This window comes from Cyrtonyx montezumae, unplaced genomic scaffold (genome assembly GCF_038088225.1).
Source record: "Cyrtonyx montezumae isolate F1298 unplaced genomic scaffold, pur_monq_1.0 scaffold_38, whole genome shotgun sequence".
Classification (NCBI taxonomy): Eukaryota; Metazoa; Chordata; class Aves; order Galliformes; family Odontophoridae; genus Cyrtonyx; species Cyrtonyx montezumae.
In genome coordinates this window covers 217,778-223,676 of record NW_027072043.1, presented here as the reverse complement: position 1 = coordinate 223,676, position 5,899 = coordinate 217,778, and the positions used below count along the sequence as shown (strand labels likewise).

The 5,899-nt window shown below is 47.3% G+C and overlaps 1 non-coding gene across 1 annotated transcript; it reads right to left on the bottom strand.

The window, feature by feature from the left end:
- Positions 1–223: 223 nt before the first annotated feature.
- On the bottom strand, positions 224–296 carry TRNAK-CUU (transfer RNA lysine (anticodon CUU)). Its single transcript has one exon. It is a non-coding gene; the product is annotated as a tRNA-Lys (tRNA).
- Between the last annotated feature and the right edge of the window lie 5,603 nt (positions 297–5,899).

The following is a 5,899-nucleotide window of genomic DNA, read 5'->3' as shown; positions in this document are numbered from 1 at the left end:
CCAATTATATGGTATTATATTGTGTTATTTTGCTTTCTGCTATCTTATTTAGTAAATTAGCTTTCCTCCTCAGATCATTGCCGCTGTTTTGTTCCTATGCTCATCTCCCTTTTCCCTTCTCCCTTTCCCCCTTCCCCTTTCCCTGGGCGTGGGTCCATGGGTCCCCCGCACCAATCGTCACGGAACCGGGCCGAACCTGCCCGTGAACCATTGACATTTTTGGAGCCGAATGTGGGGCTCGAACCCACGACCCTGAGATTAAGAGTCTCATGCTCTATCAACTGAGCTAGCCGGGCAGAGATATACTTTTAAGAGTGAATCTCTGTCTCTCGTTAGCAGGCTTATCTGTACTGTTGGTGCTGTACGGCAAAACACGACCTTGAAGTCTGGGCGTACTGCCAGTTGTCCTGGGATATTTGTAAACTTTTTGGGTACTGCCAGCTAGTTCTAGTAAAAAAAAAAAAAAAAAAAAAAAAAAAAAAAAAAAAAAAAGGAAAAATAAAATGCTTTCTCTTTTTAAACTGGTCTTAAAGGGACTGCATTTCATCGGTTTTTCCCTTGTAATGCTCAGAACGTACTGGGACTTAATTAAGTTTGCCAGTCCGATCCACGGAGCTTGGTCTCTATATGATAAACTAAAAACACTGATGGAAATACATACCTGGCTTTTGTATATGATGTGGCATTCAGTTCCAGAGGGAGTAACTCCAGATGAAGTTGCTAACTCTATGGAACTTGTGATTTTTAAACAGACTCCTGGCCTCTCCTTTGAATTCATTATGCATTTTCTGAATGCCCATCCAATGCTCGTAATGATTGTGGTGTCAGTCTCCCTGAATGTACTTTTACTCAGTATTTGTATTTATAATATTTTGAGAAAACCCTCCCCAGAGCCAGAGAATACTGACTGGCAGGGAGTTTGGAGGGACTTAGGAGAGACTTTAGAGAAATGGGCATCACCGGTGTCACGGAACTTTTCTCCTGAACACCTGCAAGATCCTGAGAACTTAAGCAGATATTTGAGACAGGGATGTTGCGGCTCAAACAGATCTGAGGAGGCCCAAATTATTTGGGGTCTGGCTGATGCTTACCGGGCCTTATTCAATACTATCCCAGAGAGGCATAGAGTTTCTGAAATAGAGCGAGAGAGTCTCCGAGCCGAAAGGGACAGTATCCTGATCCAGAAAGGGATTCTTTTAGTTGACAATCAGACTCTCCAGTCCAATCTAGATGCCCTCCAATCCGAGAGAGACGCCCTCCAATCCAAGAGAGATGCCCTCCAATCTGAGAGAGATGCCCTCCAGACTGAGAAATACACCCTCCAGTCTCAACAAGAAGTCCTCCAATCTGAGAGAGACACCCTCCAGACTGAGAGAGACACCCTCCAATCCGAGAGAGATGCCCTCCAGTCTCAACAAGAAGCTCTCCAATCCAACATGGACACCTTCCAGACCGAGCGAGACAACCTCTGGTTCGAGAGAGATGCCCTCCAATCTGAGAGAGATGCACTCCAGACTGAGAAAGATGCCCTCCAGACTGAGAGAGACAACCTCCGCTTTCAACGAGATGCTTTCCAATCCATTATGGATGCTTTTCGGTCCCAACGAGATGCCCTCCAATCGGAATTAGACACCCTCCAATCTGACCAAAAACACCTCAAAGCTGAGTATCTTTCCTGCCAAGGTACATTCTTCCATTACGAAAATGAACTGACCCATGTTCGGGCTCAACAAGACAAGCTCCAAGGTGAACTAAATTCCCTCATAGCTCAGCGAGATGAACTTCGAGCCGAGCTAGAGAGAATGATCATTAATACTAACCAATATGATCAACCACAGGTGACACCAGAATCGATGTCAGTTGCCCCTGTAAGAGGACGGAAAATGAAAAAAGTCTCAACTCCCTTAGAAGAGAAGAAAGAGGAGGAGCTGAGAGTGGAAGAAGCAGACTCTGAAAGAGAAGAAGAGAAAGTAGAGGAATCAGACACTGCAAGAGAAGAGGAGAAAGGAGGTCCAGAGGAGTGGTTCAGAACTCTAGATTTTCCAGTAGGAGGGCAGAGTCACCCAACAAGATCACGGTCACCAACGCCTAGAAGGGCAATGAGTCCTGATAGAGTAGGAGATGAAAGAGAAATTGTTACCGATGTTACTCGACCTCTGAAAACGAATGAAATTCGAAGTCTGAGAAAAGACTTTACACGCCACGCAAGTGAACCTATTGTCACCTGGTTACTACGCTGTTGGGACAGTGGGGCCAACAGTGTGTGGCTAGATGGTAACGAAGCTCGGCAATTGGGTAGCATTGCCAGGGACTCTGCCATTGATAGAGGAATTAGTACATGCCACAACAGACCCTTCACTCTCTGGAAGCGGATGCTGATAGCCGTGAAAGAAAAATATCCCTTCAGAGATGATCTGTTGCCTGAGAAAAAGAAATGGTCTGATATGGAAAAGGGCATACATTATTTGAGAGAATATGCTGTGTTGGAAATGTTACATGACCCTGCATTCATTCATGATGAACCAAACCAACAGCATGACCCTGAGAGAATCAGATGTACACCAATTATGTGGCGTATATTCACGAGGACTGCACCAGACAGGTATGCCAGTACATTAGCAGCAATGTATGGCAGAAGACAAAGAAGACCCCTTATAAATGACCTGATTAACAAACTTCAAGACATTAAGTTACATTTAACCCCTCTACGAGCTTATGTTTCAGCCTTGGTAAAGGTAACTGAAAGAGTGGACAGACTAGAGAGCAATCAAGAAGATATAATGGACGAACTGACTACTGTGCTTGATTCTGACGAAACTGATAGATTTGATGGGAACCAGGATTCCCAAAACAGTAACGTCTCAGCTATCAAAAGAGGACGTTCTCCTGCTCGAGGAAGTGACAAGAGTAAGACTATGTCACGTATTGCCTTGTGGCGCTACCTACGTGACCAGGGGGAAGATATGAAGAAGTGGCATAAAAAACCCACATCTACACTTCAGGCACGGGTAAAAGAGTTACGAAACAGATCAACCATCAGAGTGAACTTCTCCAAGAAGGTGACTGCTCCAGTGACTGCCGGACACGGCAGTAGCCGTAAAAATAACAGAGGTAACAAATAGAGAAGCCCTGCCCCCAGCCGGGGGGGGAAAGGGATAATAGAGTGTATTGGACTGTGTGGATTCGATGGCCTGGCACATCAGAACCACAGAAATATAAGGCCCTGGTGGACACTGGTGCACAGTGCACTCTAATGCCCTCGAGTCACCAAGGGACAGACTTAATCTATATTTCTGGGGTGACTGGGGGTTCCCAAGAGTTAACCATGTTGGAGGCTGAAATAAGCCTCACTGGTAAAGACTGGCAAAAACATTCTATTGTGACTGGCCCAGGGGCTCCATGCATACTCGGTATTGACTATCTCAAAAGGGGATATTTTAAGGATCCCAAAGGGTATCGATGGGCCTTTGGAATAGCTGCTGTGGACACAGACAACATTAAGCAGCTGTCTGCTTTGCCTGACCTATCAGAAGATCCGTCTGTTGTGGGGTTGCTCCAAGTGGAGGAGCAACAGGTACCGATTGCTACAAAAACGGTGCACAGACGGCAGTACCGAACCAACAGGGATTCCTTGCTCCCCATTCATAACCTGATCCGTCAGCTAGAGAGCCAGGGAGTGATCAGCAAAACTCACTCACCTTTTAACAGCCCCATATGGCCGGTGCGTAAAGCCAGTGGAGAATGGAGGCTGACGGTAGATTACCGTGGCCTGAATGAAGTCACACCCCCACTGAGTGCTGCTGTGCCAGATATGTAGGAGCTGCAGTATGAACTGGAGTCAAAAGCAGCCAAGTGGTATGCCACTATTGACATTGACAATGCATTCTTTTCTATTCCTTTGAGCACAGAGTGCAGACCACAGTTTGCCTTCACCTTGAGGGGCGTTCAGTACACCTGGAACCGTTTGCGCCAGGGGTGGAAGCACAGCCCAACCATTTGTCATGGATTGGTCCAAACTGCATTGGAACAGGGCGGTGCTCCTGAGCACTTACAATACATTGATGATATCATTGTGTGGGGCAATACAGCAGGAGAAGTTTTTGAGAAAGGAGAGAGAATAATCCAGATCATTCTGCAAGCTGGCTTTGCTATCAAGCAAAGCAAAGTGAAAGGGCCTGCACAGGAAATTCAGTTCCTAGGTATAAAGTGGCGAGATGGACGTCGTCACATCCCTACAGATGTGATTAACAAAATCACTGCCATGTCTCCACCCACTAGTAAGACGGAGACCCAAGCTTTTTTGGGTGTAGTGGGCTTTTGGAGAATGCATGTTCCAAACTACAGTCTCATTGTGAGCCCTCTCTATCGGGTGACGCGGAAGAAGAATGATTTTGTGTGGGGCCCTGAGCAGCAGCAGGCTTTGAGCAAATTAAGCAGGAGATAGCCCGTGCCGTGGCCCTGGGGCCAGTGCGGACGGGACAGGATGTAAAGAACATCCTCTACACTGCTGCTGGAAAGGAAGGTCCCACTTGGAGTTTGTGGCAAAGAGCTCCTGGAGAGACCCGAGGCCGACCCCTGGGATTCTGGAGTCGGGCGTACAGGGGGTCTGAGGAGCGCTACACTCCAACTGAGAAGGAGATCTTAGCCGCGTACGAGGGGGTTCGAGCTGCTTCCGAAGTAATCGGTATTGAAGCGCAGCTCCTTCTGGCACCTCAACTGCCAGTGCTGAGCTGGATGTTCAAAGGAAAGGTTCCCTCCACCCATCATGCTACTGATGCCACTTGGAGTAAGTGGATTGCACTGATTACACAGCGAGCTCGGATGGGGAACCTGAGTCATCCAGGAATCCTAGAAGTGATCATGGACTGGCCTGAAGGTAAAAAGTTTGGAACAACACCAGCAGAGGAGGTATCACGTGCCAAAGAGGCCCCACCATATAATGAACTACCAGACAATGAAAAGAGATACGCCCTGTTCACAGATGGATCGTGTCGCATTGTGGGTAAGCACCGCAGATGGAAATCTGCTGTGTGGAGCCCCACACGACGAGTTGCAGAGGCCACTGAAGGAAAAGGAGAATCAAGCCAATTTGCGGAGGTAAAGGCTGTCCAGCTGGCCTTAGATATTGCTGAACGAGAGAGGTGGCCAGTGCTTTATCTTTACACTGACTCATGGATGGTGGCAAATGCTTTATGGGGGTGGTTACAGCAGTGGGAACAAAATGGTTGGCAACGGAGGGGTAAACCTATTTTGGCTGCTGAACTGTGGAGAGACATTGCTGCCCGAATAAAGAATATGGCTTTAAAGGTGCGCCATGTAGATGCTCATGTTCCTAAGAGCCTGGCAACTGAAGAAAAAAAAAATAACCATCAGGTAGATCGAGCTGCCAAAGTTAAGGTGGCTCAAGCAGACTTGGACTGGCAACACAAGAGTGAATTATTTCTAGCTCTTTGGGTCCATGAGACCTCTGGCCATCAAGGAAGAGATGCAACATATAAGTGGGCTAGAGACCGAGGGGTGGACTTAACTATGGATGCCGTTGCACAGGTTATCCATGACTGTGACACATGCGCCACAATTAAACAAGCCAAGAGGATGAAACCTCTTTGGGGGGAAGGGCGATGGCAAAAGTATAAATATGGGGAGGCGTGGCAGGTTGATTATATCACCTTGCCACGATCTCGCAATGGTAAGCGTTATGAGCTCACCATGGTGGAAGCAACCACTGGGTATCTTGAAACATATGCAGTACCCCATGCTACCGCCCGAAACACCATCTTAGGGCTCGAGAAACAAGTCCTATGGTGACATGGCACTCCAGAGAGAATTGAGTCCGATAATGGGACTCGTTTCAAAAATTCTCTTGTAAATACTTGGGCCAAAGATCATGGCATCGAGT